Genomic DNA, 26768 nt, shown 5'->3' on the forward strand with positions numbered 1-26768 from the left:
AGACAAAATTGGATGCATTTGACCTGAAGTGTCCCAAGAACTGTATATGCAAAAGAGTCTGTAAACTAAAACAAATAAGATCAAATAAAACACAGAACTTCACTAGCACACAGTGATGAAAAAAAGGACCATTTGCTCCAGCAAATCTGGTTGTAGTTTATTATCCATATTTTACAAGTATGTTTTCCCTTTTCTTCAAAAGAACCTCTTTATGCTGAGATTGTTGAGTCAAAGTGTCTTCACTGTTACACAGTTTTCCATAGCTAAAATGATAAAAGCATAATAGTGAAACACACAGATTAATTTTCCCCATTTCAGAAGACAAGGACATCTGTATGTGAGATCAAACAGCACTGAAACTTTCCACACAGATGTGATGTGTGACAGATGGAAACTCACCATTTTGCATCATTATGCAGCTCCTTCCTTCTTGTTCAAACTGCCACATTGACCCAGTGAGAATCTGCATGCTCATTAACACCACTCGAAAAAATATGCTGCCGCTAATGTTAATTCTGCTGAAAAATTCTAGTAGTTTGTTCGTAATCATCTCTGGATAAGCACATCAGTATGTAACAGTTATGTTACATACATTACATATTACATATAAGGTTCCAGATTCCAGTGTATAGACAATGTTTTTAGGTTGTCACAAGTCAGTTTAAGTAAATCATAAAACACTTCAACACTAAACCGAAATGCAGGCGTTTAAAGGTCATTCACTTGCTACTACTATCCCAGGGCCTGAAAAACTGGAGTGCATCCCAAAGTTAACATTTTTTTTTTCTTCTTTCATTGCAGCTGTGAGGCCAACATTAAATCGTGTAATACATGTAACTGGGATCAGATCAAGTTGTTGTGAAAATGCAGAGTCAGACATCCTCGTTCAATAATAAATTCCTTCTGTTCTGTTCTTTAGTTTCAAGAAGAAGAGTCTTCTTTTAACATTCATGCCAAATCAGGTTCTAAAGTAAAATGCCACGTCAGGATGACTGTCAGTCAAGCTGAATGACATTTTAAAATGCCACTAATATGTCGCACTTTACTGCATCTGCTATGTAATTATTGTCAGACTTTTTGGTTCAGTACGTTTGAACTCCACCAGCGTGTGCTTCTCCCTCACTCGATATTTTCTCTTCTGTTTTATCTTTAACTCTGCCACCGCATAAAGCAACATGTGTTTTGTCAGAGTTCTTTTGGATCACAGAGTTACAAAATAAGGTGTCCTTTGGTGCCGGGCAATGCTGGCATCTGCTTGGGGCCTCAGACCACCCCCCTGAGGTCTGACAAACTTTATACTAAAGCAGTGGCAGTGTGCAAAGTTTGCAATGACAACCTCCCTCAGGAGGCCTGACTGGACTTCACTCACTTCAGTACCAAGTGACATGCATAATTCTGTTTAAACAAACCTAATGACAACAACAAAAGCTACTCAGCAAAAATGAGGAACCGCTGTCTTTCTGGGAGTGAAAACAAACAAAGAAGAGCAAGTGGGAAAAAAGCAAGGCAGTGGAGCAAATAAAAAGTAATTAGTAATTATTATTATTAGTAGTAGTAGTATTATTGATGTTATTAGAGTTATTGTTGTAATAATAATAATAAAATAATAATAATAATAATAATAATAAGTTGAAGATCAAGTTAATGGTGTCACAGGAAAATTTATTGCAAAATAATGAAAATCTACAGATCTTTTGTGCCTGTTTAGCTGCTTAATCAGAATTCCAGTTGAGATTTAACCTCTGCAACATGTTCACATCAAATAAGGAAACATTATCTTTTTCTCTGGGTAGTTTATCTTTAAACCCCACAAAAGACAGATTTATCTTAATTTGGCCCACAGCATGTCCATTACAGTCTAAAAGCTTGCTAATTAAAAAAACCTTTGGTATTACTTTGCTTCAGAATAGTCTGGGAGATATATTGGTTGGGTTTGCATTTGGGGGGAGATCTCCATTGCGTGAGGCATTCTGCATCAATCCAGTGGCAGTAATTGAATCTATTGGCGAATCCTCCCTTTGACTTAATCAGAATTTGTGCTTTTCAGAATAAATAATGAAGTGGAATAGTTTAACATTATTTATTAAAGACAATACAGCAACAATGCACAGAGAGGGGCTTTGTTCAACTCTATGGTAGAAAACTGGATGAACAGAATGAAAGTGATTTTGTTTTTACCTTATGATTCTGTGTGAGTGTGTTATCATGGCAACCTGTGGTCCCAGTGCCTTTCCCAGAGATACCAGCTATAGTGGGTACAGTGGGTAGGGTATACTCACTGGACAGTTTACAAGGTGCAATTGTTTAACTGCTTGTTGACCCAAATATCTAATCAACGAAACACATGGCAGCAACTCAGTGCATTTAGGCATGTAGACATGGTCAAGATGACCCCCATTGTAATGCTCAAACTGAGCATCAGAATGGGGAATAAAGGCGATTTAGAAATCAAGAAACTGCTAATCTAGATCAATTCATGGTTCATTTTTTTCCATTTTCCTCAGCAGGTACAGGGCGAAAATGTCTCATTGATTCCAGGGGTTAGAGGAGAATTGGAGGAGCTAAGAACAGGAAGCAGTTCTGATGGTATCATCAGAATATGGCAAAAAGCATGTATTCATCCATGGATCCTACAGTTCAGGCAGCTGGTGGTGGTCTAATTATGTGCCCCTTTGTACCAGCTGATCATTGTTTGAATGCCGCAGCCCTCCTGAGAATTGCTGCTACCATGTCCATCCATTCATGACCGCAGTCCACTGATGGCTGCTTCGAGCAGGATACCATGCCATGGTACGAAGCTCAAATCATCTCTAACTGGTTTCTTGAACATGACAGTGAGTTAACTGTACTCAATATTCTCCATAGTCACCAATCTCAATCCAATAGAGCATCACTGGGAGGTGGGGGAACGGGAAATTCACATCATATATATGCAGGCAACAAATCTGCAGCACATGTGAAAATTATCATGTCAGTATGGATCAAAATCTCTGAGCACCCAGCTGAATCTATGCCACAAAGAATGAAAGCCGTTCTGAAGGCAAAAGGTGTCCAACCTTCAACTAGTCAGAAATGCCTAATAAAACAGCTAGTGAAGATAAACAGATTTTCTGTTCTCAAACTGATCTCCCTGTTGGAGCTCAGTCTGGGAGTTATTTTTTTCTCCTTATCTTTCCTCATGTGGTGCATTTTCCATTGTTATACCTCTCTGACCTGTCTTCCCCATGTGATGTTTTTGTGTAATGTATGTATGGTCGGAGGGTAAGATGGCGCCGCCATTGCGTGCAACAGGTCGGCAGCCTTAACATGAAATTTCCCCTTGTGGGACTAATAAAGGTATCTTATCTTATCTTAAATATGTCAACCTTTTATTCTGTTTTTGGAGAGATTTTATCACCCAAATAGTATCATAAGATACAATCACAAGTGATATGAAACTTTGTGAGTGATATGAAAATTAAAATCATTCGTGGTTGGTGTTACTCTTTGATAGAAGAATAACACCAAGGTTTGATTATAATCTTGGTTTCAAAAGATTTCTGTTGATATTTAACACTGACAACTGAAGGGGAAATTGAACAAAATATACATTTACTCATTGTGTAACAAAGAACATATGGCAACAAAAGCCCAATTCATGCAGGAGAAAACAAAATCACATGATGCATTTAGTCAGTGTCTATATAAAAGATGACCGCTATGAAAGAGAGATTTGGTGAGTCTTTATTCTTTTTCTCCTTGCTGTTTTCCCCATCGGATTCAAAAATTCTCATCTGTTTACAAGGATCCCATATGTTGCCGTTTCCCGCCATTTTCCCCAGAGAGAAACAGATAGAGATGAGAATGGAGATTTAGAGCAAGTGGAGGACAGCTAACAGGGGGTGGAAAATAAGAGTTGGAAAGGGAAATGGGCAAGTGTGGAGTGAAATACAGGTTGTCACAATTGGTAGCAAAAGTTAAAGGTTAAAGAAAATAAATGAATATATGAAGTGGTAAAGAGACAAAGAAAGAGACGTACTGGAAAGTAGATCAAAGGGTGAACAAAGCACGGGTATTTTTGTCTTTGGTAATTTAAAGCATTTAACACTGAACTAAAATTTGGACTCCACACCAATACATCCTTTCTGTTTTTACACACACTCACTGATTTACCCAAATAAGTGAACACAAGCAACTATTGGTTTAGTATTGCAGCTGTGAAGCAGTAGCCAGAAACTGAACAGATTGGCAGGGAAGTCACTATTTAAGCTTGAAAGCAATCAAAACATGCTATAATTAGCTCTGTAAAGCTACAATGGCACTTTTATTTCTAAAATGCTGTGTGTGATGTGTGTGTTTGCACATGCAAATTTCCCCTTTGCATTCTACTTAGCTAATTGTCCTCAAGGGGAAATGTTTTTTTTTTTTTTCCACAGCTTTGGCACATAAAAACCCCCAAACAGTTACACGGTAGATCTCATTCACAACGAACATCAAGAATTCAAGGTGCTTTTATTGAACAAAATAAGAAAATCAGCACAATAGGAGAAACAAACGATTCTGCTGAAAGACGTAATGATGACAGCATTTATTAAATGATAAAATACAAGTGGATCACCAGAGAGGACAATACTGATTCATTTGTACGTGCTGTGTATTTCTCACATCCCTACTGTGGCGTTATAATAGGCATTTTTATATAGATGCTCTCACTCACATACTCAGCAGCTACATTATCATCTCCCTAATAGTGTGAAGGCCCCCCACCTCTTACTCCCAAAACAGCTTTTGGACACTGAGGCATGGACTCCATGAGACCTCTGAAGTTGTCCTTTGGTATCATGTACCAGAACCTCACCAGCAAATCCTTTAAGTCCTGTAAAGTTGCAAAGAGCAGCCTCCATTTTTTAAGCCAGACATGAAAAAAAGACTCAGGAAAGGCCTGTGCGCCCTTAGCATCTGTCACAATTATGTTTTGACTGCCAAGAGATCAGTACAAATAAGCTTGTGAAATACAATAAAAAATAACTCCATGAGTAGCATAATGTATGCATACCAGGCACTTTAGCCTGGACCCGATTTAACCTTCTGAACTGCCTTAATTCTTCGTGGATTAGATTAAGCAAGGTGCTGGAAATATTCTTCAGAGTCCACAACGACATGACAGGATCACACAGTTGTTGCAGATTTGTCGGCTGCACATCCATGATGCTTCACCACATTGCATGTCTTCTTTAAATATAGCATTTGTCTGTGTACTTTGATTACACAGCCACCAACATTTACTCAAACTATTCCACAACCAAATGAAAAGTTTTCTTTTTCAAAAGAAAATTTAAATAGTTTGCATTTTGAGTAAGTTCCATTAGCCCACACGTCCATGGATGTTTGGTGGGTTAGTTTTAGTTGCCTCCAAGATAAAAAACAAGCGGAGACATGGTAAGAAGAAACCAAGTGAGTGATGTTCAGCATGGGGTGTAAGTGCTTTCCGATTGAAGCCTTTGCTGATGAGGTCAGAGTGATAGGAAACAGGGAAGCCAATTATATTTGATGCTGTGTGGGTGGTTTTAATGAATCTATTTCTCTCTCCAACTGAGATCACAGCAGGGAAAAGAGAGAGCAAAGAGAGAAGGGCAGAGTTCATTATACAGAAGTACACTTAGGTCCATAAGTTTTCTTTGGTACAATGACACCTCTGTGCAATTTTGCTTCTGCACACTATCAGAAAAAATTAAGTATTCAAGATGAAATTGAAGAGCAGAGTTTCAGCTTTAATTCAAGGGGGGCAACAAAAGTAATGTATTATCTGTAGAAGAATTACAGTTTTATACATACCATTTCAGAAGCTCAAAGGTAACTGAAGAAACTAATGTAAAGATTGATTTTAATAATTTGGACAAAAGTGTTGCATTCATGGACAAAGTCTAGAAGCTCACCACATGCTGAGATGCTCTGGCAGGCAGAACACTTCATTTACTTGTTTGTTGGTCTGTCTGCTGTTCCGTTACAAACTCATTGCTTCCACCATGTTTGACAGCTGATATGATATGTGTGAATAATTGACTGTTTTTCCTTTCCTTCGCCATACTTTTCTCCTCCTATAATTTTAGTACAAGTTAATATTGGTTTCCTTTGTCCTTGTTTTGTGTATTTCAGAATCTAGACAGAATATTTTAGATGTAATTTGGTACAGTCTACTCTGGCCTTTCTGTCCTAAAGTGTAACCTGTGGTTTTAACCCTGTTGAAAACCATCAATATTTCTGTTTAAGAAGGCATCTCTTGATTGTAGACTTCGATAACGAATTTCTTGATGATGTTCTTGACGTAGCTAGCAGCTGTGAAGAGGTTTTTCATAACAAGGGAATAATTTGCCATAACCTTTGGTCTAATGTTGGCCTTGTTACATGTGCTGGCATATTTTTGACCTCGTATTGAGAGTTCAACCAAATACAAGTTCAACTTAACATGAAATAACAAGAACACAGACCTCATGATTAAACTACTTGTTTTTCTACACCGCCAAGGCATAAACCTTTAATTCATGCCTGAATTAAAGACTGGACTTTAATCGTCTGATTAACAATCCACTGTGGTAGTGTACAGAAGCAAAATCATCAAAAACTGTGCCGTTGTGGAAACGCTCATGGACCTGCCTGTGCATGCAATGACCTATGTGTAGTGCTAGATGCATGCATGACTTGTTCAAAACCACTTTCACACGAGATGCTACCTTAACCTGGCAGCTTCTGAACGTGTCATCTTGATGCCTGTACATCTGGCAGAATGCACTCACTTCAATATATACCTACTGTTATGTCACCAATGTCTGAAAAGGTCAAGAGAGAGGGGATGTGTGATTGCAGTTGTAAGTCTGTGCAGATGCTTCTGCATGTACAATACAGCCAAAACTGAGCTGCCAATCTGATTTAAGTTACCACTTATTGTTACTGACATCAGGACAGAATGGTTTCTAACCAGAAAAATCATAAAGGATGATGTCCCTATCCTCAAAATACTACCACAAACACAAAGGAGAAGCAAAGCATTCAGTCAGTGTTATATGGACCCATCCATCTAACAGGGTTTGGGGTTTTTTTGGCTTATCCCACTGCTGTTTTTGCTCCAAACTGCTGAGTTGAAGTACAATAATAGGTTTTAACAGGTTTTAATGTTCATCAGAATTTCATTTCATTAAGAAACAGTTTTCACTTGATCATCATCAGCAAATAAAAAGAAATCAAATGAAACATCACTTTCTACCAGGTCTTAAGTAGACTTAAGTGGAAGGTTATGCATGAAGTAAGAGCCAGCCTGATAAAATGAGATAAAAACATTTTTAAAATTCAAATACAGCCGTTTCACCCTTATTACTTTAGCATGCACTTTTAAGATGATGGATACCTTGAACTTGTAATACCACTTATTAATGCAAACATATCTGATGTTTTTTTTTCCACCCTTTCTTTAGTATATGCTCATATCTGCATAATGTATCAACTCTAAGCCTTGCATTTGTTTTATTAGTTCATCCATGTCCTCGTGAATAATGTATGTAAAGGAAAGCTACCTGGCTGCCAACAGCTCCCCCTTAAGGAGAATCTGCAGCCCACAACACTAAGCCAACGCTTGTGAATGTGTGTGTTTCATTCATCCTACCATTCAGTCTATTCCATTAACATCTTTCTCTCACACTGACTCGTTGCCCTCTTATCTCGCTCATTTTTTCAGCAAGCCAACAACCCCCCTTGCCCTTATTCTTCCCTCTCTCTCTCCCCTCTGTATCTCTCTCATTCATCACGGTAAGCTCCAGTGACAGGGGAGCGCTGCTTGGTGGCAGTCCGCTTAGTAGAGCCTGACACACACAGCCTTGAAGACAGCCTTGCAAAATGAAAGTGAGAGAGAGAGGGGGAGAGAGAGAGTGGGGGGGTGGGGGTGGGGGGGGGTGGGGGGGGGGGTTGCTGGGAGGACGCTAGACCAATAGAGAGAGATGGAAAGAAAGACAACGAGGTCACATGTATTCCCACTGGAGTTGTCATTGGTCAAAAAGCTCCATACTGTGTGTATTTTGTGGGTGACCTTGGGAGCTATGCCCTTCTCTGTTTGTATTTGGACTGTTGTAAGGCAAAAGATGAAGCCTTCTTGAAATATTCCTATTTAAATATTTTAAATGTTGATCTTTTCTCTTGAGGTGTGTAAAAATTCCATTCCTTTTTAGGGATATCATGCAAATTTCTCATAATTATTCCTCATTCTGACTGCACAAACAAACAAATGGGGAAGTAATAAATGATGATATTTTATATTTGAGAACTGAATATATTATATGGAATATACTGAGTTTAAATAAAGTTATCTCCAGTCAGGTTACTGTCAAAACCAGAGATTTATCCACAAAGCCCACACCACCAGATAGGAAAGGACAGATTGATTTACTTCAGTAGGTTTTAATTTATGTTTATTTTTAGATTTGACAAGGCAAGCACTGCTTCCTTTGCTTGTCCTGATGGATCAGCACTAATTGACAGATTTAATAGACTAAAGTTTGTTTACACAAATGAAAAAAAGAACAGAAAGAGAAATAGTCCAGAAACAAAGTAATATCTAATTTCTTGTGTGATCCATTCCTTTTGTAGGAAATGAGACAAGGAGGTGCAAGACATTTTAGCTGATTTAATTAAAAAAACAAACAAAAACAAAAAAATGTCTACTTGTAACTTTTGTGTCACAGGTAAAAGCACTTTTGCAAGACAGCTTCCGCTCTCCTTTAGATGCATTTTTAAGATTTAAGAATTGAGACATCCTTCAAGATGGCACACTGAGATTGATTTCTGTGTCAGAGGACAGAGGACAGACATAAAATAGAGAAATGAGGAAAAACTCATACTTTCTCACCCTGGCTGTGCCCTCTACTGTCCCTGTGTTTCGTTGTATTCTCTTTCTGCTTTCTTCTTTCTTGCTTTCACTGTGTCTTTTGTCCCATTGTTAATACATGGTATTCACTGGGTCTTTATCACCATTCCAACCAGTTTGCGCACCTGTGCCTAATGATTTTTATCTCCAGCAGTACATCTACCTGGCATTTTTCTGTCATTCTTTGCAAGGCTGTTCTGGCCGCTACCATGGTAGTTATGCTTACAACTTATTTTTTTTGCATAGTTTAAGTTTGCTCATCTTGTCTTTTCCTCTGCACCAGTTCAGCTCTCTTGCGTGCAGACCAGCCAACTCATTACCAGCCTGCCCAGTCAAGCTTCTACTGTTCAGCTAAACTTCAGCAGCATTCACCTGCCACGCTCACTGTGCCTTTGCCATTTGTCTTCCTGCATGCTCTGCTCATTTTGCTCTGGTATTCCACATCCTGAATGCTTCATCTCCAAAGACGCTGAGCAAACTAAATGCTTTGTTAATACATAACACATAAACCCTAACTGGAGAAAGTAATATACCGTTTAATTTCAGTTTGAGTTTTAGTCATTAGATGGGCGTAATATATGGACATGAACACCAGAGGAGTAATTTTAACGCAGGGACTATACAAGTCTCTGGATGTTTTGCTACTTGGGTTTGGACACTCCATCCTTCAGAGGCAGGCAAAATTTTAAAGATTTCATACTGGAGCAAGATAATTAATGACCTCATGAGAACTCGAGAATGAAGTATTCCTTGATATTAATAGTATTCCAAACTTTGGTCACTACCTGATCATGCTGGGATTATATGGATCATCACAATGTGGAGCAAATGCCAGCTAAAGTAGATGTTGTCTTTAAAGAAAAACACGGGGCAAAAGAGAAAACAAAATACAAACCCAATATGATCTTTATGGACATTTTTCATAGATTTTGCTTTTCACACTTTAAGTATGGAATAGAAATAGATGAGGGATTTGGTTATCTCCTGTTTATGTTAAGAGCAGGGACAACTCAGTTATTGCTGGTGCAATAAAGTTCTGTTAGTGTTGTCATGCATTCTGAGCAGCACGGAACAAACATGCTGAGTTTGCATTCTTTAACAATAAAGCCAAGGTTATCTGAAAGTATACAATGAAACATGCAAGGAATAACTGACTTTAAAAGAAAAATGTTTTTAGTATGAATAGTCAGTTTTTCTTCTGTGAAGTCAGAATACAGGGTTCTTGTTTCTTAGTGGGATAATTCTGCTCTTTCTCAGGAATTATTTGGGAACAGGGAGACATAAAAACAGTCACTCAAGGACAACTACAATGCTGTAGTTTGTACGGCAACAATGTAGGAGTTTGATATAGTGAATGGAAGAGGAGTTGATGATATTCATGATACTGGATAAAAATACATCTATTAAATTTTAAGTTATCCCTTAAAGGATTAATATTTTACTCTACTTTATTATAGAAAAAAAAAACTATTCTTAAGCTACAAAAAGGCTTACAAATCCAGGCCTGGCATGTGCTTCCTCTTGCTTCACGTAGAATCATTATCGCGTTACAATTAATTCCCATTTGGATTCAAGGTTGAAGATTTGAAGTAGCAAAAAACTGATATAAACAGAATCATTGCACAAAGCATTTGAGAAAAACAGTAATATGTTAAACATTGTCTTTGAATATGTACTTCAAATGAAAGTCTTTTCAGCTGAACCAAAAGCTTCATGAATAAACAGTAAGCAACTGCTTTTGCATCTGCAAAATGTAATTACTTTAAGGAAATCCTTTGGCTTCCATTTGATTAGTGTAATCTTTTCATAAGTAATACATTGCTTAGAGCTCCTGGTTACATTCAGAGGAAATTGATGTGTTTACACAACAAGGCCAGTCATTGCTTGGTTTGCCACCTTTGTTAGTGAAACTGAGGCTGAAAGACCGAATAGTCATCACTTCACTTGGCCAATATATATTAAAAAAAAACAAAAAAACAAAAAAACACACAGTCTACAACCTCTTTACTGGACATTAACTCTTCTTTAGAACATTCAGTTAGAACATTTCTTATCATTTGTACGGCCCGAGAGGGCACCATTTTATCGAATAACAGTAACAGCGCGCCTGTGCTATTACTTTTGGTAAATTAATGAGTGTTTACTTTTGCAAAAGATTGGCTTCGGGTTTGTTTGGGTATGCTAATAAGCTGATTTTTTCTTAGCAAATGAAAGTTTTGCAAAGGTTGAAAAGTGAGATGTGAGAAAGAAAAAACCCCCAGATTCATTGGAAGCAAAGGAGGATGGAATAAAACGAAGGAAAGGAGATTAATTGGAAAGAGATAAGGACTGGATGCTTGGGTGCTTTGCAGACTAACAGTGGATGAACAGATTGATGACAAATTAGGGTTTCCAGTAAGGAAAAATAGATCTATTGACAGGACGGAAGGATATGTAAATGTTGGGGGAAAGGTATTGAAGAAAGGAAGAAAGGCGAGTAGATGCATAATGTAGAGATGGGGGGGAAAGAAATAAATCAAATGTAAAAGATTGAATCCCAAAAATGAATTCATGCATGGCTGCAGAGAGGAGGGGATGGACATGGAGAGGTGGCCACAAGCAAAATGAAATTGCAAAGTTTGCTGTTTCTGCACCCAGGGAATATGAGAAAAGTATGAGCTGCGGCTAGTGGGGAAGGTAATGAGACAGGTAGAGAAATACAAATCAAGAGGTAGAAAGGGCAGTGAAATTCAATATTTAGTAAAGGATTATTATTATTTTTTTAAAACAGCCACTCAAGAGCTATAAAGCTTTATGTTATCTGATTAGGGTAAATGTTATACTGGAGCACTGAATTTGACATTGCTGACATTTAAAACTTTACTTCTGACATCTTTCTCATTTATTTGCCCCTTTCTTTACACATTATTTCAGGAAAGAATCACAAATTGCTGAAAGCATAATAAATAAATAAATCTGGGTTTACGGAATCTGTACCTTGGCTGTTTTAATGGTATTTGTGTTCAGGCTCAGTGAAGATGGAGCTTTTGGCTTTCTTATTTCTACGCTTGGTGGGGGTTGGGGATCAATAATCCATCTTTCCATTCAGTGGTGTACAACTGTAACCACACACACACACACACACACACACACACACACACACACACACACACACACACGCAGAACTGAAACACAAACATGTACATACTGGCAAATAAAGAGTTTTACAACGGTTGTTATCTAAGGCGACGTGTATGTGTGAAATTACAGTTACCAACAGAGACAGATGTGGACATGTTCTCAAGGACAACCAAGTTGTTCTCCTTTATTCTCTAAATTGGTCATTCATTGTATTTACTGTATTTATACAGTATTGTGTAAAAGTCTTGCACCATCTATGATTTTTAAAAATATTTTACTAGGAAAATGAGACTGAGGTGTACCAACGTATCATCTGTCAGTGAGGGGGAAAAAAAAAAAAAGACTGTTTTCTCTTTTTCTTTTTGTTGAAATCTCCAAATAACCTAACATTCATGGCTCTGGACAGTGAGAGGAAGCCAGGGAACCCACACAGGGTTCATCTCCTTGTGTTGGTTCAAAATCCAATGTGGTGAGCATCTTATTTGTATTTTATTAACCAATTAACAAAGCACACTCACAAAAAATACACAGTTTTCCTTTTGATTATGTCTGCAGCCGTGTAACTGTCATCTAACTGTTCGTCACATCAGTCAAACCAGAACAGACACAAAGCAGACACAAGTCTTCTGCAGTTCATGCGCTGTCACTGGTAGCAAATCTGTGTTTATGTGTGTGTCATCTTTTTTGTCTGACAAAACTGCTTTACATTTGCTCAAACAACAAGGCACCTGGCCTGAAGAAAGCATTTCTTTGTGCCAAATGAATTTGGACAGACAGGGTGTGTGTGAGTATTCTTAGAGCCCAAGAAGTCAGCGTGCCCTCGTATTTTACTTGAATGAACTTGAAGATAGGAACTGTGAGGGTTTAGAAAATGACACACCTCTACAACTGTGGAGGGAATTTTATGAATCGGTTTAGTAATATAGTAGAAATATGTTGTAAAATATTTTGTGTTTTCTTTTTTCCCCCCAATATTTTCTTGATCGTGTGATGATTATTGTTAATGAAAACTAAATGCAGATGGCTACACTCACACCACACATCAAAGATCAAAGCTCTAATCAGGCTTCTGTCCAGCACTCTCAGGTTGGGTATTATAGACAAACTGTTGCATATACACAGAGCTCAAAATAACAATATGTAGGATAAAGACCACTTGCTACTGTGTGTGTTCAAAACAGAATATTATTAATGCAAACCACAAATCTACAGATTATAGCCGACACTGTGAGGGAAAATGGTGTTTGGCTTGTTTTCTGGACAGAGGAAAGAACACAAAGAGGGCTTTGTGGTGGAATGAAGAAGTGTAGGAAGGTATTTGAAAGAAAAGGAAGGTGAACGTAGACAGGAGTAGTGTGAGGCTAGGTGTGTGAAAGAGAGCAAAGGCAAAGGAAAAGGCTTATGTGAGCCTGGAAGGCCCTAAGGAGGAAAGGACTGAAAGATAGTTCAAGGTAGAAAGGATGTGCAGCAGGTTATGATAGATAAGGAAATGTACAAGCGACTGAAGAGAGTGTGCTGAGGAGGTGGAAGGAGTACTTTGAGGATTCTATAAATGAAGAAAAAGAGAAGACAATGAGGATGGATGGAGTAAAGTTAGTGAATGAGGTAGTGTAGAGAATAAGAAGGTGAGGACAGTTTTAAATAGAATGAAGAATGCACAGGTAGTTAGTCCAGATGACATATTTGTTGAGGTATGGAGATATCTAGGAGAGAGATGAATGAAATTTTAACAATCCTGGAAAGCGAGAGGATGGAAAATAGAGTGTGTGTGTGTGTGTGTGTGTGTGTGTGTGTGTGTGTGTGTGTGTGTGTGTGTGTGTGTGTGTGTGTGTGTGTAATTGATGTGTACTGATAGTTTGAAAGAACAAGGGTGATGTGCAGATTTGTAATAACTACAGAGGGATAAAGTGGATGAGCCATACCATGAAGAAAGACTTTTTGAAGCTATGTTAAGAAAGTAAGTGACAGTGTGAATGGTGAAGGGGTAGTTAAGGTGGATGAGTTTAGCTGTCCAAAGCAACAGATGGTGCAAAAGAGAAGGCAAGATGAGAGTGTAGGCAGGGTGGAGCAGGTGGAGAATATTGTCAGAGATGATTTATGACAGAAGGATAACAGCATGAGTGAAAGGAAAGGTTTACAAGATGTTAGTGAGAGCTGCTATGATATATGGTTTTGAGACATCGGCACTAATAAAAAGACACAAGACAAAGCTGAAGGGGCCAGCAGGGACAGGATTAGCAATGAGTATATCAGCGGGACAGCTCAGGTTGAGCAACTAGAAGAAAAAGTTAGAGAAGCAAGGATGAAATGGTTTCGAAATGTGCACTGCAGGGATAGTGGATATACTAGGCCAATGATATTAAAAGTGGAGCTGCCAGATAGGAGGAAGGTTTATGGAGGTTTATGGAAGTCGTGAAGAAGGGCATGCAGAGGGCTGATGTGACAGAAGAGGATGCCAGGGATAGGGTAAGGAGGTGGTAGTGACCCCTAAAGGGAGCGGCCAAAAGAAGAAGACAAATCTACAGCGTCTAAGTCAGACTCTTTGTGGTGGGTTTCAGTGATTTAAAAGCCTTGGGCAAAAACAATCTGTGAGCTCCTCCAGCCACACTCTGAAGTATATCTCTGTCATTCCTACTGATTCATTCAAAGCACGCTTCAACCTGAACAGAGTGAGTGTAAAATCTGTCTGGTGTGTTTGGTGCTGTACTCTGTTATGCAGTGTTGGGAAGGTTACTTTTAAAATGTATTCCACTACAGATTAGAGAATACATGGCCCAAAAGGTAGTTTGTAACGTATTCGGAATTCTTTGGATTACTTAATATATTATCATGCTTTTTACAACTACATGAATATACTATTGCTGTGTGATTTATTACTATTACTAAAGGCTACTCGCCATACCAATACTAACTAGATTTTTAAATCTTAATATAAAATGAGTAACAGTACGGTGGACATTAGGTAAGGCTGCACTTTTTGCAGTGATCTCGTACAGAAAACTATTTCTGTATCTTTTTTGTCTGATTTCAGAACTGCACATGATTATTTGCAGCTAGCAGATTGTTAATGCTAGCCATCAAGTCTAACAGTCTGCAGTCTAATTAACGCCACCTAACAATGTTAGCTCAGTGCCGAGTAGCCTTCACCAATAGTAATAAATCACACAGCAATAGTACATCGAAGATACTGAAGTGGCACGTGACCCAGGTAGCTACTAAAACTAAAAAAAAAAAGGTAGTTGCAGTAGGCTAATGTTAGTTTTAAAAAGAACTTGCTTCGAGATGTTTCTTTAGGTTGGAGGCGGAGTCTTTTGATGCTGAGAGCAGCTTGGTTGCTAGGAAACAGGGTTTGCATTGCGCTGTCAGATTTCGCCCATCCCTTTCTTTTTTTAAATGTGAAGTGGTGTCAGAATTTCCAAGTAAGAAATGCATTCCTGCCCCTGCACTGCTGGCTCTGGCACCACCAACATTAACAGGATGCTTACATTAGAGCCTCTTATTGCATGTTTTGTTTGGGTTTCCAGCAATGCGTGGAATTACCAAAATTAGAGAGGGGCTATCCCCTCTCTAATTTTGGTAATTCCATGGATTACACTGAGACGTTTTCCTGTCTCATATGTTAGGCTATCCTAACATATGAGACAGGAAAACGCCTCAGTGTAATCCGTTTATTTCAACAAAGTAACTGTGATCTAATTATCATCTATTTAAATGGTAACTGTAGCAGAATACAGTTACTCATATTTTAAATACATAACGCCGGTACATGTATTCTGTTACTCCCCAACACTGCTGTTATGTGACCTCTTATTAAAAAAAAAAAAAAATATGAAAGAAAATTTAGTGGAACACTTATGTAGCCATGTAAAATTGTTAAACATGTCAGTATTTTACTCATAAGTAATAATTTTCTTTAATCTAGCCACTTTTCCATGTCAAACTTTCCAAAATGTTAAATGATAATCCGGTGAAGTGCATATTCAATTACTTTACAGTTGCCATGATGTTCAAGTTGCCAACTCAGTGCTGCTGTGACTTCCCAAGCTGTTATCAAACCACCCAGTGATACTAGTTCCCATTCTCTATTACTTTTAACAGATTACACCTGCACACTAAGTCTCTAAGGTCCACTACATGTGTTTTTATTCCTCTCTTCATATCTGCACAGAAGCACCACAACTCCACATGCAGCAGGCCTTAGGTCTTGTAAATCAAGTTTAATTGGTCAGTAAAGGAGAAGTGCTAAAGCCCTGAACTTGCTGATAAAGCAGTATTTATACAGAACAGAGAGTCCCAGGTCACATGTTTTTATTTTACTTTATTATTATTTATCATCATTTGAAATGGGGGTTATGGGCAATTTAGAATTTCCAATTAACCTAAATGTGAATGTGAGTTGCTGTCCGTCTCTGTGTTAGCCCTGTGACAGTCTGGCGACCTGTTCAGGGTGTATCCGCCTCTCCACCTGTGATAGAGCTGGGATAGGCTCCAGCCCCAACGCGACTCTGATAAGGATGAGCAGAATGGAGCAAAAGAATGGATGGATGGTTTTGAAACAACACAAGGTGAGAAAGCCATTACAGAATATGTTCCCCCCCTCCTTTTTTGTTAAACGTGCAGATATATGAATTTTTTCTGATTTAATAGGTGGGCTGTTAAATCTTACAAACAAGTTTTATTTATTAGCTTGTCATTCCTGTTTTATAACTAAACCTGGGGACTTCATGTATTAAAAGCGTTATATGACCAACATTATGTTTGGTTTGAGTTTCTTGAGGTGTATAAGTCAGCTGAATTCCAGATTATAATAAGTCAAATTTACAGTTACCTACACTGCAGAGCACCTTTAACGAAGTTTAACAACACATATCAGTGACGCTAAACACAAGCTCTGTGATAGGCCAGGATATGGCATCTAAATATAGTGAGTTTATTACCCCCCCCACACACACACACCCACACACACACAGGCTGCAAATGTAATAAGATATTACTTATCAATGTAGACATGGTCTCATGTTTTCATAATTAACTATTGCTGCCAGTTGTCCAATGTGTTCTCCAAGTGAAATATCATCAGCTCAGTTCAGTTCGTGGTGCTATAGATATCAGTGCAGAATGGTGAGTCAACACATGACTATGAATCAAACTAAACTAAGCTGATGAATCTTACATGTTCAGACTGTAAGATTCACAAAAACACATGCAAACAAACAAGCAAAAATAAACATGATCTTTCTAACCAACAGATCCCTGACACATCTTTGAAGAGGTGCATCAGAATCATTGTAGAACCTATGAATAAATGATCTGAAATACATACAGAACTAAAAAGGGAGACTCTTTATTATCTATACTGATCATTCACTTAAAACTTGTTTTGTTTTCTTGTTTGTTTTTTTGCTTGCTGCTTTATGTTTGTTAGGGAAATATTGGTAATATAATATAAGATCTGTTAGTTCATCTTCTATATCACAGGTGACAGACTAAATAGCTCTACAGATTATTCAAAAACATACCATACACCTGAGAACATAACACTAGGTAGCCATCTTAAAGAAATTGCTGCATCTACCCACTTTCATCACCTTGCAAGAATGCATTTCAACCTCAATTCTGAAATTAGCAGGCATTTATATCTGCAACACAAGCTGTCCAAGACATGTGACATGCCTGAACGTGGATGAACAAGAAAAGCTGACTCACTGTGATGCTTACTGTTCTCCTCATCCCTGAAATCCATTCTTTTAAAAGGGATATCTTATTACAAAGGTATAGCCAAAGAGTGCAGTGAAGTTACAGATGTGACATTATATGACCTTCCTCAACTGTATGAGGTTAGGACGTTGACGAAAGCACAGTCAATCCTGTCTGATCCTTGCCACCCTTTGTCTAAGTAGCTCAAATTGCTTCCATCTGGCCACAGACACACAGCATGCCAACATGCAGGGCAAACAGACTCAAACTAATTTGTCCCAGCTGCCACTGGTCTTTTAAATGACAAAGACTTTTAAATAACTCAGTATGTTTTTAGTGTTGCCATTATATTATGTAATATTTAAATGTTGTTATATTTGTTGTTTATTCACAACTGCTTGCACGATGACTGATTTCTGGTGACTGTACAACAAACTGCAACCCAGAAATAATAGAGATATCCTTCATTTACATCAACGATTCAGATTCACTAATGCCCTTTTATCACACATCTGCAATTCAGCACGCAGAAAATACATCAAAAAGTAAAAGACAAGCAAGTCATCTTTTAAAAATGTAATCAAGCAAAGAACCTTTGGTGTCTCACTTTCCTCTTATTTTATTTAGGCAAATCTCCCCTTTTTGATTATTATTCAATTACCATATGGTCTAGTGTGGATCTTCACACATGTTGTTACTTGCCCACCTGTCTAAAAATCTGGATTTCATGTTGTTTGTGCAGGAAGTGATTTTAAAAGGAACAGAGGGTACCAAAAGTTGCCCTAAAAATACTTGTCAGATCATAAAACACACCTCAGTGCACTGGAAGGAAACACAGACCACCTGTCTGAGTACATTTACGCACATACGCCAGCCAACAAACTAATGGACCCTTCACTCCAAGTCTCCTCCTACTTTTGCATCAGTAAAGTGCATTTTTCAGAAAACGCAAAATTTAAATGCACAAGTACACACACACACACACACACACACACACACACACACACACACACACACACACACACACACACACACACACAGTAGAAGAAGGTGAGGACTTGATGGACGCTGGTGAGAGAACACTGCCACACAAATGCAATTCCACTTCAAGCCATTTCACTTATGCACACACACATGCTGTTTGGCCATGCACATACATGTAAGGAAACAGGCACACGCATACAGATTCACACACCAGTGAAGCCATTTTATGAACCAGACGTTATACTCTATACAGGTGAATGGGAGGAAAAGAGGAGAGGGAAAGATTAAAGTGGGAAGATAGCAGGGAATAGTGGGTGAAAGGAAGAATCAAAAACAAAGAATCTTAGCAGGAAATAACTGAAAGTGGGTAAAGATGAAAAAGTGAAAAAACAAATCCAGGAAGGTAAAAAGGGTAAAAGGATAAGGATTGATGAAAAAAAAAAAAAAATTGATCGTATGAGGCATTTAAGTCCAGAGCAACAAACTACAGATCAGTAGTCTTATATTTGTCAACAACAAACCATTATAATTCTCTGTGCTTTTTCTGGACTTTAATAACATTATCTTAGAATCGTGGGAAAACTGATGTACCTAAAAATGCTTTCTTACTGGCAAACATATGCACTGTAATTTTGAAAATGTTAAATAATTATTTAAGAAACATTAAATAATAAAGCACGTAAAGCAATAGTGTTGAAATGTATCTTTTAAAATTAAAGTTTTATAATGAAGAAAAATAAAAACAGATTCTACATTATATTAATTAAAGGAAGAATTTACTGTCGTTCAGTGAACAGTGTTACTTGTGGAAATTTACTTCTGACAATTTACTGCAGAGCAGCTACAGAAGAATGAAAAACAGAAACAGAAACCTGCAGATCTAAAGTTATGTCCAAAACATAACTTTAGATCTGCAGGTAATTAAAAAGTAGGAGGGGTTGTGTCTGCAAGTCTGTGGTTGCACCTACTATTCAACATTTTTTAATATGCAGCCAGGTTCACTTAGATAAGTATAATCTGTGTGTGTTCAAACTTAATCAAAATGGCAGTGAAGTCTGGATGAGCCAGGAGGGAGAATTTGATTAATTTTCTATATCTTATTTGTATGCAACTTTTGGAACAAGGACATGCACACATACAGAAAGATATAAAAAAGCAAATTCAGGTTGATACAGAAATAAAAACATGTCAGGAGTGACGTGATATCACGATGTTTCTATATTTTAATAAGAAAAAATGTGTTATTCTATCCAAACATCACTGACTTTTTGGTGTCAATTTCAAAGGATCAAAGCAGTTTTTAAAAAATGTTTATTTATTTAATTTTGAGCAACTGCTCTTCACCAATAATACATGTGGGGAAAGTATTGTAAAGTAGAAGAAACAATAATAAGGTGGATCAATAATTAATATAACACCTGGTTGTATTTTTAGTAAAGTTGTCACACCTGTTTTTTCTCAGGTAGAAGAAACATTCTGTAACCCTGTAACCACTGCTTACATACTATTTTCCCAGCATTAAGCTTACACCTTTGTTCTCAGGTGCATTCAGTAATGTTTTAGATAAATGATAAATCCAGCCTTGATGAATCGAGTTGTACAATTAACTCTAAGAGATGCAAGACATGTATAACCTGTAACAGACTACTGACCACTGTTCCACTGCCACTCTTATGAGTGGATCCAGCCCAAGGCCACTACAGCATTGCCAGCATACATCACTGCCCACCCAGTTGTCACATCTGATGTCTTTACAACTGTGTTGTTTTTGCTCTGAAAAATGAATGGCAACACTGTTATAATATGTAGCCACTCCAAACAATTCTCTAGACAGTTCCCAGAATGTTGCATCTGTTCATCCCTCATTCAACTAAAAGATTAATAGACAGACAACTGAATTAAAAGGCTTAAATAGTGTGTGACGTGGTTAATTAAAAACATCTGCAGGGGGATTAAAAAAATATTAATGAAAATTTCAGATCCCATAAGTAATAAGTAGTCATACCAAAAGTGTTGATTAAACTTAGTAAAAAAGGGATTTTTTCTTACATTTTAATCTGAAAATGATGGTTGAGCCTGCACTCGTTTAACTCGACATGGCAGAAGTTGCGATTCCTTTGCCATCATCGAGGCTGTGTTTACGCCTAGCTTCCAGAGAATAGCCAACTGCAGCCACAGGATGGCAGTACTTTATCTGATGAATTCAAATGAGCAACGGGAAACACTAGGGCACAAAACTCCGGAATAAGAGGTGAGATTTCTTTCACTTTGCTTTGTTTTAACAGACATTTTTAGATTTGATGGGACAAGCACGGATAGCCTTGCTTGCCCAAATGCAACGCCAGTGTTATATAAATTTTTAATCATCATCATCATCATCATCTTAATTACTTTTAATGAGAGTAAAGTTCTGTATTATGACAGTTTAATTATGTTCTTAGCATTCATATCTGATATCAAAACTATATTATAATATCAGCCCCTGACAATGTGCTGATAGAAATCCAAGCTGCTGAACTGTGTGGTCACAGACAGTGGCTGTTGTAGATATTTTTATGCCAAGAGGTCAAATATGTAGAAAATGTCAAGGAACTAGTAAAATGCATGGAAAACAAAAGCCACAGGCTGTAGTCAAGAAAACTAAAGACAACTGACATATTTATCAGTGTAAATAAATGGTTATTGACACTATAAATTATTCAACTTTCTGAGCTGCCTTTTAATCATGCTGTCCCCTGACGCACATCAAGCTAACACAAACTAAATCATGAAGCATTCATAAGTCTAAAGATTATTGACTTCACATATTCAGAGTGGCATGAAATGGTTCAGAAGGAAAGAAGATTTGTTGCTTCAAGCAAGACAGCCACAATTTTTTTTAAAGTAATGAGGCACTGACTCCCCACAAATTTAGTACTGGAAGATGATAACTGAAACATAGACGCGTGAGAAAGAAAGAAAATTTGAAAAAATAAAGTGGAAAACAGACAAACGAAAGAGGGGTATAAAAATAAGGATATACTCAAAGATTAACAAAGGAAGCATGCTATGCAAACTGAAGACATATTTGGACTTAATAGTCCAATATGTCCTACATTTTTGCAAAGATACTGTCATTGTCTGGGTGAGTCACACTAATTTTCCACAGTGCCTGCTCTCCTCCTCTGGGCAGAGTCTTCATCACTCCTCCCAGGATCACTACCTGAGATTAATCAAGGCTGTATTTAAGACCAGCGTTCACAACCAGCCTTTGCCAGACTGTCTGCAAACCTACATTAGTTTGTGGCCTCATGACTCTCACCACACTCATAGCTCTTGTACTTACCTCTGCTCTCTTGTGTTCTCAGCGGTTCCTTGGAAACTCATTCATCATCGCAATAACCTCACTCACCTGGACGCTGGTCTCCTCTCGCTTCCCCTCTCAGTAACCTCAGTCGGTTCTCTCCAGTCTCACCTGCCTGCCTCCCTGCCTCTTCTGTCTGGAATCTCAGATCATTGCTCCATTGGACTCACCCAGGTCTCTTTTCCATGCTTGTACCTCCTGCATAACTCCACCTGGGAACAAGTAAGGCTGCTTCAGACTACTACTGTGGATCTATGTTGTCATTTCTCTACGCCTGTTCTGACTCAGCTCTTCCTCTGTTTAAGTGCCTTTCCACCACCGGCTCTCGTACCACTGTTCCCCTTGCTGAGCTTCGCCTGTCACAGTTCATGTTCAAAGTTCAGTTATCTCATAGTTCATGTTCACAGTGTTTCACAGTATCATACTCGCCTAGCTTGACATCGTATATTTCATACTCATTTGCTATAGTCTCATTTCTAGCTTTAAGATTTGTAACCCTTGTATTCACCTCGTCACTGTAAAAAAGTAAGTAAAAGTAAAGTTCTTGTTCACATCATTCTGAGCCTCTGCTTTGACTCTGCTTTTGGTTCCACTTCATGTTCTGGCTCCAGTCTTGACAGATACAGTTTAACATTAGAAAGATGCATATAGTCTAAAAAGCAAACCAAATAGAATTTAATATGCATCATTTTTGCTCGGTTCAGTGAAAGTAACAACATGTTATGATTCTAGTCTTGAAGGTCTGTGTGTGTTTGGGTGACTCAGAGAATACAAAGCAGTAGCGACCCTGGGCTTGGTCTGTTCTGAAACTGCTATCACAAAATGTGTTTCTGTGTGATGTTTTAATTCAGTTAATTCTTAATCTGAACATGTTTATTTGCTTCATTGCTACATAGCCTGAAGTAACATACTGCTCCAAATTTGCTTTTTTCCACCAGAGTGCAAAGACTCTGAAAGGTATGACTGCAGCAAAAAGGCTTAGAGACTATGGAGCTGGTAAGATTATGCCAGTCCTATTCTCTAAGCACCACCCACTGATAGTGGGGGAATTTATTTTTTATTTAGTGTGCTGATGTTCAGCAAATCAGCAGCAGCATTCAGAAAAACAAGGCAAACATTTTGGTGGAAAAGGTTATGAAATGCTTGGCTGCTGAATCAAAATGCCATGGTTGTGTGCCTGAGTACTGAGTTTCTGTATTAATATTTGGATTCCTGTGTTTTTTGGTATTTGAATTCCTTTTCAGTTTTGTATTCTTTCTGTAGCGTATATTACTTCATGATTATTAACATTGTGAGTGTCCAGCCACACCTTATCTGTCAAGGTCTGGGTTGGCAGACAGGAGTGGAAAGTAGTGTAACCAAATGCAGACGAACGAAACGTGAAAACTGAACTGGATTTTTTATTTTTATTTTATTTTTAAAGGCATGCCTTTAAAAAACCCAACATGAACCCCCCCACACACACACACACACACACACACACACACACACACACAGATAAATGAGAAACTAATTACGAAACCAATACCGGGAATACTAAATGCACAAAAACCAGACATGGGAGGTTAGCAGTGGATGGAAAGCAGATGAACCAACAACAAACAAAGGAAGACACAGAGCTTAAATACAGAGGGATAACAAGGTAATAAGGCACAAGAGGAGAACACCGTTGGGAGCAATCACAACTAACAAGACCAGGGGAAGCAAAACTTAAAACACTGAACACAGGACATTATCATACTCTCAGTATCTGACTTTGACATGCATGATTTCAAACAAACTTTGAAATCACTTCATTACATTTTCTTCTTTTCCATGTTATTCTTAAGATGGAAAATTCCATTCCATGTAAACACTGAATACAACTTTCACTCACAGCCACCAAGGCCAGACTCTCAGTGAGAGGACTGTTTAGAATCATTATTATAGTCTTTTATCCATTATATCAATTTAACTTATACTAGATAATATTCTGAACAATATTAAGCAGTTAAGCATGATTAACTATCAGCAAAATCACGTGTCAATTATGATTTTGTGTTCAACAAGTAGATCATACTTAATACCATTTCTCTTATTCAGAATAGCTCAATACTTGTTTAAAGTAAATCTTTGGAGATTTAGATTTTCACAGATATTGTAATCCAAGCCAGAGAATGCCCATGAACTTAAAAATATTCTATTATGTCAGCCAGTCATCAGTTTTTAGATGTGTAATGGAGGCAGTAATGTCTAAGGCCAAATGCTGTCCATTTTCAGCTGATAAATATTGTGTGAATAGTGTTGAGTTTGAAAGCTCTCATCTGGGACTCCACTAAGACTTTACCTTTCTTCTGTGAAAATACTGGAACCGTTTTTATTTTGCTCTGTGACACATTACTGCGAAGCTGATTTGTGTGAGGAGACAGATAAGAGTCTTCAATCAAGCATCTGCTGAAGATTTCGTCCTCTTTTCCCTCCTTTCTGTCTCAATTACATGTTTTTGTCACATTTTGTGGGACTAAACACACTCTGTACTCGACTACGCATTCTGTCACATGACTATACATTCCAGATGAGGTACCAGTATGAATCGATGCCTACACTATGATTGTTGTTCTCATGATCATATACCTTGACCAATCAGTGAATCTAAATTTTGCATTTATAGCTGCATAAATATATCCCTGAGTTAAAGTGACACATTTGAAGGCATTTGAGAGACATTGCATCATAAGAGTTGAATGTAGATACAGATGGCTGAATCAAGGAAAGCCTAAAAACGTACCACAGCCAGTGGTATGACATTATGTAGGTTAAATCATTTACAATATTTACAGGAAAAGATTGTTACCAGTAATTATCACTGTCGTTAAAGTCATTCAAATAACAGGTAAGGCCTTTGTGTTGGAGCTTGCATGTTTTCTGTTTACCTAGATGAGTTTCTTGTGGGCGCTTCCTTCCACGTGTCAAGGACATGCATGTTAGGTTAAGCTTAATTGGCCCTACTAAGATGAGAGACCTCCAAAAACAAGTAATCTCTTTAACACAAAGAAAGCTCTATAATGACTGCATTTCTCATGACTGATTGATCAGGTGCAGCTTGCAAATACAGAACATCATCAGTAGCTCATACTCGGTGTTGGGGAATAATGCAATACATCTACCGGCGTTACATATTTAAAATACAAAATATGAGTAAGTGTATTTTGTTACAGTTACCATTCAAATGGGTGATAATTAGAAGGGAGCTACTTTGTTGAAATAAATGGATTACATGGCAGTCATTTCTTATGTTAGGCTATCCCTTCTCTAATTTCGGTAATTCCATGCATTGCTGGAAACCCAAACAAAACGCGCAATAAGAGGCTCTAATGTAAGCATCCTGTTAATGTTGGTGGCGTCAGCTACACAATGGACCCGGAGCCAGCACAACAGAGCCAGCAGTGCAGGGGCAGGAATGCATTGCTTACTTAGAAATTAAAAAACACTTCGATTTCGCCCATCCCTTTCTTCTTTAAAGTGAAAGCAGACAGTGCAATGCTGACTCTGTTTGCCAGCAACCAAACTGCTCTCAGCGTCAAAAGACTCCGCCTCCAACCAAAAGAAACATCTGGAAGCAAGTTCTTTTTTAAAAACTAATGTTAGCCTAGTGCAAGTACCTTGTTATAGTTGTGGTAGCCACTTCAGTATCTTCGATGTACTATTGCTGTGTGATTTATTACTATTACTGAAGGCTACTCGCCACCAAGCTAACATCTTATCTTATGTTAAGATGTTGTCTATTCAGGGAGATTTGGGCTTAACAGGCAATTGGTAGAAAAAAAACAAACAAGAATTTGCAGGATGCGATTGCTACATTCATGTAGTTGTAAAAAGAAAAAAAAAAGCATGAAAATATATTAAGTAATCCAAAGTATTCAGAATGTTACTCACATTGAGTAACTTAATAGAATACGTTACAAACTACATTTTGGGCCATGTATTCTGTAATCTGTAGGGGAATACATTTTAAAAGTAACCTCTCAACACTGCTCATACTTAAAAAAAGACCAAAACACTGAAACCAGGCAAATGCATTAATCCTTTGTTGACTTTAGCCATTAGATCAACTTTAGAGTACAGATACAGATGAAAGAGAGGGAACTAAAAGTCAAAGAAAAGTTGCAGAACTTTGATGGGAGTCACACAGTGTCTGTGTATCCAACATCTGCAGAGGTGCAGATGAATACCTGTGATGTCTGTTGTTTTGACAGCAGACAGATGGGAGACTTCATGCTAATTGGCCAGATGTGTACAGGGTGGGCCATTTATATGGATACACCGTAATAAAATGGGAATGGTTGGTGATATTAAAGTCCTCTTTGTGGCACATTAGTATACGTGAGGGGGCAAACTCCTCAAGATCGGTGGTGACCATGGTGGCCATTTAGAAGTCGGCCATCTTGGATGCAACTTTTGTTTTTTCAATAGGAAGAGGGCCATGTGACACATCAAACTTATTGGTAATGTCACAAGAAAAACAATGGTGTACTTGGTTTCAACGTAACTTTATTCTTTCATGAGTTATTTACAAGTTTCTCTTTGTTCACAGCCATTGACATGTCGAAGAGGTTAACACGTGAGGAGCGGATCGAAATTGTGTTGATATCTGGTGAACGCAGTAACCGGGTCATTGCAGCAGATTTCAATGCAAGACACCCTACGAGACCACCCATCTCCCATGCTACAGTTAGCAAACTGCTTGCTAAGTTT

Source organism: Oreochromis niloticus, linkage group LG13, assembly GCF_001858045.2.
Source record: "Oreochromis niloticus isolate F11D_XX linkage group LG13, O_niloticus_UMD_NMBU, whole genome shotgun sequence".
NCBI lineage: Eukaryota > Metazoa > Chordata > Actinopteri > Cichliformes > Cichlidae > Oreochromis > Oreochromis niloticus.